Raw genomic sequence first — 8,979 nt, forward strand, 5'->3', positions numbered from 1 at the left:
TGCTCCTTCAGCAGGTCTGGCACCTAGCGGTGCTTCCAGGACGTAATTCTTCTGTGCAGCAATGAGGATAATCCTCAAGTTACGGACCCAGTCCGTGTAATTGCTACCATCATCTTTCAACTTTGCTTTCTCAAGGAACGCATTAAAATTCAACGGAACAACAGCACGGGCCATCTATCTACAATCAACATAGACAAGCAAAATACTATCAGGTACTAAGTTCATGATAAATTTAAGTTCAATTAATCATATTACTTAAGAATTCCCACTTAGATAGACATCCCTCTAATCCTCTAAGTGATCACGTGATCCAAATCAGCTAAACCATGTCCGATCATCATGTGAGATGGAGTAGTTTCAATGGTGAACATCACTATGTTGATCATATCTACTATATGATTCATGCTCGACCTTTCGGTCTCCGTGTTCCGAGGCCATACCTGTTATATGCTAGGCTCGTCAAGTTTAACCTGAGTATTCCGCGTGTGCAACTGTTTTGCACCCGTTGTATTTGAACGTAGATCCTATCACACCCTATCATCACGTGGTGTCTCAGCACGAAGAACTTTCACAACGGTGCATACTCAGGGAGAACACTTATACTTTGATAATTTAGTGAGAGATCATCTTATAATGCTACCGTCAATCAAAGCAAGATAAGATGCATAAAAGTTAAACATCACATGCAATCAATATAAGTGATATGATATGGCCATCATCATCTTGTGCTTGTGATCTCCATCTCCGAAGCACCATCATGATCGCCATCGTCACCGGCACGACACCTTGATCTCCATCGTAGCATCGTTGTCGTCTCGCCAATCTTATGCTTCTACGACTATCGCTACCGCTTAGTGATAAAGTAAGCATTACAGGGCGATTGCATTGCATACAATAAAGCGACAACCATATGGCTCCTGCCAGTTGCCGATAACTCCGTTACAAAACATGATCATCTCATACAATAAAATTTAGCATCATGCCTTGACCATATCACATCACAACATGCCCTGCAAAAACAAGTTAGACGTCATCTACTTTGTTGTTGCAAATTTTACGTGGCTGCTACGGGCTGAGCAAGAACCGTTCTTACCTACGCATCAAAACCACAATGATAGTTTGTCAAGTAGGTGCTGTTTTAACCTTCGCAAGGACCGGGCGTAGCCACACTCGGTTCAACTAAAGTTGGAGAAACTGACACCCGCCAGCCACCTGTGTGCAAAGCACGTCAGTAGAACCAGTATAGCGTAAGCGTACGCGTAATGTCGGTCCGGGCCGCTTCACCCAACAATATCTACGAACCGAAGTATGACATGCTGGTAAGCATTATGACTTGTATCGCCCACAACTCACTTGTGTTCCACTCGTGCATATGACATCTACGCATAAAACCAGGCTCAGATGCCACTGTTGGGGAACGTAGTAATTTCAAAAAAATTCCTACGCACACGCAAGATCATGGTGATGCATAGCAATGAGAGGGGAGAGTGTGTCCACGTACCCTCGTAGACCGAAAGCGGAAGCGTTAGCACAACGCGGTTGATGTAGTCGTACGTCTTCATGATCCAACCGATCAAGTACCGAACGCACGGCACCTCCGAGTTCAGCACACGTTCAGCCCGATGACGTCCCTCGAACTCCGATCCAGCCGAGTGTTGAGGGAGAGTTTCGTCAGCACGATGGTGTAGTGTCGATGATGATGTTCTACCAATGCAGGGCTTCGCCTAAGCACCGCTACGATATTATCGAGGTGGACTATGGTGGAGGGGGGCACCGCACACGGCTAAAAGATCAATGATCAATTTTTGTGTCTTTGGGGTGCCCCCCTGCCCCCTTATATAAAGGAGCAAAAGGGGGGAGAGGCGGCCGGCTAGGAGAGGGGGGCGCCAGGAGGAGTCCTACTCCCACCAGGAGTAGGACTCCCTCCCTTCCTTGTTGGATTAGGAGAAGGGGGAAGGAGGAGGAGGAGAAGAAGGAAAGGGGGGCGCCCCCCCTCCTTGTCCAATTCGGACTAGAGGGGGAGGGGGCACGCGGCCTGCCCTAGCCGCCCCTCCTCTTCTCCACTATGGCCCATGTAGGCCCATTAAACCCCCGGGGGTGTTCCGGTAACCCCCGGTACTCCGGTATATATGCGATAACCCCCGGAACCATTCTGGTGTCCGAATATAGTCGTCCAATATATCAATCTTCATGTCTCGACCATTTCGAGACTCCTCGTCATGTCCGTGACACATCCGGGACTCCGAACTACCTTCGGTACATCAAAACATATAAACTCATAATATAACTGTCATCGAAACTTTAAGCGTGCGGACCCTACGGGTTCGAGAACTATGTAGACATGACCGAGACACGTCTCCGGTCAATAACCAATAGCGGAACCTGGATGCTCATAATGGCTCCCACATATTCTATGAAGATCTTTATCAGTCAAACCGCATAACAACATATGTTGTTCCCTTTGTCATCGGTATGTTACTTGCCCGAGATTCGATCGTCGGTATCTCAATACCTAGTTCAATCTCGTTACCGGCAAGTCTCTTTACTCGTTCTGTAATACATCATCTCGCAACTAACTCATTAGTTGCAATGCTTGCAAGGCTTAAGTGATGTGCATTACCGAGTGGGCCCGGAGATACCTCTCCGACAATCGGAGTGACAAATCCTAATCTCGAAATACGTCAACCCAACAAGTACCTTTGGAGACACCTGTAGAGCACCTTTATAATCACCCAGTTACGTTGTGATGTTTGGTAGCACACAAAGTGTTCCTTCGGTAAACGGGAGTTGCATAATCTCATAGTCATAGGAACATGTATAAGTCATGAAGAAAGCAATAGCAGAATACTAAACGATCGTGTGCTAAGCTAACGGAATGGGTCAAGTCAATCACATCATTCTCCTAATGATGTGATCCCGTTAATCAAATGACAACTCATGTCTATGGCTAGGAAACATAACCATCTTTGATCAACAAGCTAGTCAAGTAGAGGCATACTAGTGACACTCTGTTTGTCTATGTATTCACACATGCATCATGTTTCTGGTTAATACAATTCTAGCATGAATAATAAACATTTATCATGATATATAAGGAAATAAATAATAACTTTATTATTGCCTCTAGGGCATATTTCCTTCAGACACTGTCCGGTGTTCGAAAACAAAAGCCGGACAGAGGATCAATCCCTTATTGCAGGAAACTAACTAAATATGTCTGAAATGAATACACAGGCGTCGCTGCTGACCCCGGCCTCGCATACTGCCGAAGTCTCTGGACTGAACTAGAGACTGGAGCAGGCCGAGGAGGAGCTCGGCCAGGTGAGGAGGCAGCTCTAGGAGAAGCAAGGTACGTAATAACCCGTTATATATTCGAAAAGAGTAAAATGATATATATTGACCGAATTGTCGTGATATGTATAGGAGCGATGGCCGAGGTCGAGGCCCTAAAAAAGGCCCTGGCCGAAGCCGAGGGGAAGGCTGTCAAGGAGCGGGCTGCCCGTAAGAAGCTCAAGGCCCGGGTCAACGAGGTCCAGCAAGAGCTCCAGGATGCGGTGAGGAAGTGCGAGACCTTGGAGCGCGATGCGTCGGCTCAAGAGACCGAACTCGCCAAGGCTCGTCAGAGCACAGAGAGGGCCCGAATGAGGCCCAGGGCACCCTCCAGGAGATCCAGGTGGCCAGGAAGATCGCGGCAGGTAAGGCATTTAGTATGCAAAACAAGTATGTGAAGAGGAAGTATCTTTTACTAACCCGGATTCGGAGTTCTGCAGGGGCTTTTGCTGATCTGCCACGTAGTGTGTCCGACGCCGCGAAGTTCTTCCGAGCCGAAGAAGGGAGCTCCACGGAGAAGTTGTTCTGGTCGCAATATCATGCGTCAGAACATCCGGTGCCCTTCAGCGATCAGCTAAAACAGCTGGTCGAGCTGCACAGGGTGGCCGAACTGGCAATGAAGGATTTGATAATCCGGCTGTGGCCAGCCGAAGCTATACCCAGCAGTTACTTCGGCCTTGTGAAGCGGCTGGTGGATGCCTGTCCTCCGCTGGACACCGTCAAGCGGTCCGTCTGCATCGAGGGCGCGCGTATGGCCTTCGCCCGCGTCAAGGTCTGGTGGGCGAAGATGGACGCCATCAAGATTGAGACCGAGGGGCCACCCGAGGGTAAGGAGCACCGCACACCCGAGCGGTATTTTGGAGACGTCCTGGAGGGGTCTCGTATTGTAGCGACGCAGTGTTCACAAGACATTATCTTTGAATGAATGCATTTGAGTTGCTTCTGCCTTGTATGGTATGTAATATAATGTTTGTTATGTTTTGAAAATTTTACCTCCTGTGCGGCCGTTTTGTATGAAATCTGAGAGTTGGCCAGTCGTCGGCTTCTGCCCTCGTGTAGGTAGTACGCAGGTGTTCGGGATGGAATCTAAACACTCTTGATCCAATTATATGGTCCTTGAAGGAGTTGTTTAGTGCAACGAACCAGGCAATCAGACTATGCGACTTTAACACCCTCACTTAGCCATAGGAGTTTGACAATAAAAACGTTGGTGCAGCCCCTAGTATCCGAACTAGAGTGCTATAAGCGCCTGATCGGGAAGTACCGACCCTTCGCGTAATGCGGAAAAAATCTCCAACGGTTTGCGACTTCCGAAGAGCTGACGGCTCTCGCCGCATCATGACAGTCAGTTTTCGGCTTTCTCTACTGAGGTGCTCCTTTGGATAAACCAAGGCACAATCGCAGTAGTTCTCCCTTTACTACCTTAGCCGACATAGCGGAACGTAAGGTAGCAAGCACAGGAGCTGGGCAACCCAACTATTAACCAAAGACATGATTCGAAGCCAATGCATATAGTGCTAAATTCAGGGTGCCGAACTATACTGTAGAAAGTGTTCGGACTTTTTTGCCGTAGTGCGGGGCGCTATGAAGCCCCTAGCAAATATGGAACGTACCAGAATGTACGGGTGCTAACTGGTAAGGTTGTCATTAAAAAAAGGAAAACAAACAAGGAGCAAAAGTAATGAGCTAGGGCCGCAGAATTTGGGCCGCGAACACATTACGATTTTATTAATACGTCAAAGCGCATTGATACAAATAGTGCGATAAGCAACAGGCTATTTGACATGCCATGACCAAGGGAGAGTTGCGTATGGGTCCTGAAAACGGGTAGAGTGATCGTTAAAGAAAACACCTAGAAATTCCTGGTACGCTTGTGCTTCTTGCCAGCTTGGTGTGTTTATCCTTTGACAGGACCGGTGATCAAGCCATAGGGAAAAGCCTGTGAAAAAGAGACCTGAAAAGGGAAAGATAAACAGTGAAAGTATATGTGTCCGAGAGCGGTCGAGCCGTACTATGGATCACAAGGTAGGTATGCCTCCATCTATGCCCATGGTATTTTGAGTGTGTAGTTATGTACGCGCGGTACAAATGTCACAACTTGATCGGGACTGAGACGGAGGCTGAATTGCTAGTCGAGCTCCTGGCGAGCCGAGCTATCCTGCTGCAGAATAGTTCGGACCCTCTTAACGGCGTCCGGGGGCTCGGCAGCCGAATTAAGGTGCTGCTTGAGAAGGCCGCTATGTACTTCTGCTGCTAAGGCAGCTGTGTGCTCTTCTGTACGGAGGGAGCGTTCCGTATTTCCATCTACCGTAATGACACCGCGTGGACCGGGCATCTTGAGCTTGAGATAAGCATAGTGTGGCACTGCATTGAATCGAGTGAATGCGGTCCGTCCGAGCGGTGCGTGATAGCCGCTGTGAAAGGGGACGATGTCAAAGATTAACTCCTCTCTTCGGAAGTTGTCCGGAGATCCGAAGACAACCTCTAGTGTGATTGAGCCCGTACAGCGGGCCTCCACACCTGGTATGACTCCTTTGAAGGTAGTCTTTGTGGGTTTGATCCGTGATGGATTAATGCCCATTTTGCGCACTGTATCCTGATAGAGCATATTGAGGCTGCTACCCCCGTCCATAAGGATGCGCGTCAGGTGAAATCCATCAATGATTGGGTCAAGGACTAGCGCGGCTGAACCGCCATGATGGATACTAGTCGGATGATCCCGACGGTAAAAGGTGATCGGGAATGACAACCATGGATTGAATTTTGGGGCGATTGGCTCTATCGCGTAGACGTCCCTGAGTGCGCGCTTGCGCTCCCTTTTAGGGATGTGTGTAGCATATATCATGTTCACTGTTTTGACTTGAGGGGGAAACTTCTTCTGTCCCCCTGTGTTCGGTTGTCGGGGCTCCTCGTCATCGTCCTTGCTTTGCGATCCCTTTTCCTTGTTCTCGGCGTTTAATTTGCCGGCCTGTTTAAAAACCCAACAATCTCTGTTGGTATGATTGGCTGGTTTGTCTGGGGTGCCATGTATCTGGCACGGGAGATCAAGTATGCGGTCCAGGCTGGATGGTCCCTGATTGTTTCTTTTGTACGGTTTCTTCCGCTGGCTGGACTTGGAGCCGCTGAATCCGGCGTTGACTGTAGTGTCGTCGGTATTATCACCATTGCTTCGGCGTTTGTGTCTATTACGTCGGAGCTTGTCATTGCTGTTTTTGACCTCAGAGGGGCCTGCCTCGCTGGCTGTGTTTTTACTACGAGCCAGCCGACTATCCTCACCCGCGCAAAAGCGAGTCATGAGTGTCGTAAGGGCTGCCATAGATTTTGGCTTTTCTTGGCCGAGGTGGCGGGCGAGCCATTCGTCGCGGATGCTATGTTTAAAGGCCGCTAGGGCTTCGGCATCCGGACAGTCGATGATCTGGTTCTTTTTAGTTAGGAACCTAGTCCAGAATTTCCTGGCTGACTCTCCTGGCTGTTGAACTATGTGGCTTAAGTCATCGGCGTCTGATGGCAGGACATATGTACCTTGGAAGTTGTCAAGGAAGGCTTCTTCCAAGTCCTCCCAGCTGCCAATAGAATTTTCAGGCAGGCTGTTTAACCAGTGCTGAGCTGGTCCTTTAAGCTTTAGTAGGAGGTGTTTGATAGTGTGGAGGTCATCTCCGCGGGACATGTGGATGTGGAGGATAAAGTCCTCGATCCATACCGCGGGATCAGTTGTCCCGTCGTATGATTCAATATTCACGGGTTTGAACCCTTATATCTGGTTGCATTGCGAAGTAGCTCTGATGGAGTCTGTCTGCGGTTGTCGACCCGGGTGTGACTAGATTTGTCACGTCCGAATAGGTAGCCATCATCGCGTGTCGAGGGACGTCCTCGCGATCCGTAAATCGATCTGGTATATCCTGCTCTACTATCCAGGTCCTGCCGAAGGTCGTATGTATGCCCCCGAACTATTTTGTCTCTATTTTTATGTGGCAGTGGGGCGGGCTGTTGTTCGGCCTGAGTTGCCGCTCTATCCCGGCCACGTGGTGGTCGGTCCGCCGCACTGTCCCGACCGCGTAGTGGTCGATCGGCCGCATTACGCGAGGGAGGTATGGGCTCCGGCGCCTCCTCATCGAACTGAGGTAGCAATCTGCGCTTCGGGTAACTCTTGGCTGGGCGTCTAAGGCAGTATTCCTCAGCTGCCAGGACATCAGTCCACCTGTCGACGAGCAGATCTTGGTCAGCTTGAAGCTGCTGCTGCTTCTTTTTCAGGCTCCTTGCGGTGGCTATTAGCTGGCGCTTGAAGCGCTCCTGCTCGAGAGGTTCCACAGGCACGATGAAATCCTCGTTGCCAAGGCTTTCCTCATCCTCGGAGAGCGAACGATAACTACTGTCCTCCGAGTCGTTGGGCATGGCCTATTCATCGTGGCTAACTTGCCCGTTTTCTTGTTCCTCCTGTTCGGATGTTACCTCAACAGGGTCTTCATTGTTTTCGGCATCGTCCGGAGTATTATTTTCTCCGGTGCCAGTATTGCTGTCTTTTGAACGACATGACTTAGAGCGGTGCCAAGGACGCCGGCGTTTGTGCTATGTCTCAGGAGGTTTTGGCTTTGCTCCTCATCGGCATCGTCGTCCATACCGTCGATGTCTTCGGAGCCGTAATCAAGCATGTCGGTTAAGTCCTCGACAGTGGCTATGAAATGGGTGGCGGGTGGGAAGCAAAATTCTCCCCCATCATAAGCCTCCAGTTCAAACCGGACATAATTCGGCTGTGAGTCCCCCGCCAAGGACAGATTCTTTGACGAGTTCAGTACATCGTCGAGGGGCGAGTGTCGGAAGATGTCTGCGGCGCTAAATTCGAAGATCGATAACTGATCAAGCTCGGCGTCAGTGGACGCACATGGTTCGGAACTTATAGCCGGAGACGAGTCCGGAGTTCTGGTGACACAGATATCGTGTGAGGTTAAGTCTATGTGCGGCTCCAACACCGCGGAATCTGTAATCTCCGTGGCGGGGTTGAGCTTCCCGTCCTTGGATGGCGCGGCGTAACATCCCAAATTTTCAATTTGGAATGTTATACATTAGACCATCATTGCATATCATATTTTATTGCATTTTGGCTTGATCCTAGAAATTCTACGCAACTCAAGGACCCACGGAGAGAGTTGGGGATTTCGTTATTTTCATATTTGAGTTTTCTCAAATTTTGAAAAGAGGATCATTTGGTTTTGATTATTTTTCCTTCCTAATATTTCTAAAATAAAAAAGTATATGAGATGAGATAAAATGACTTCTCCAAAATAGATGAAATATTAGAGGAAAAAATATTAAAATCAAATAAATATTTTATTTGGATTTTATGCAATTTTATTTGAATTAGAAAAATTGCATGTTTTCAAAAATTGCATTTTAGGGCCAAGAAAAATGTTTTTCTTGTTCTAAATATTTTATTTAGACGGAGAAAATTTGTTTTGGCATTTTTAGATTTTTATTTTATTTTCTAGGATTTATTTAAGTTTCGGCGAAATTATTTTTTAAAAGAAATCCATTCGGACCGACCGGGCCGAAGGCCCAGCCGGCCCAGCCGCTCGCCGCCTCGCTCGCGCCCGCCGTGGCCGAGCCGGACTCCGCCGGAGTCCGGGAGTCCGCCGCCGCCCCGGTGCCCCTTCT

The sequence above is a fragment of the Triticum aestivum genome, chromosome 3D, assembly GCF_018294505.1.
Source record: "Triticum aestivum cultivar Chinese Spring chromosome 3D, IWGSC CS RefSeq v2.1, whole genome shotgun sequence".
Classification (NCBI taxonomy): Eukaryota; Viridiplantae; Streptophyta; class Magnoliopsida; order Poales; family Poaceae; genus Triticum; species Triticum aestivum.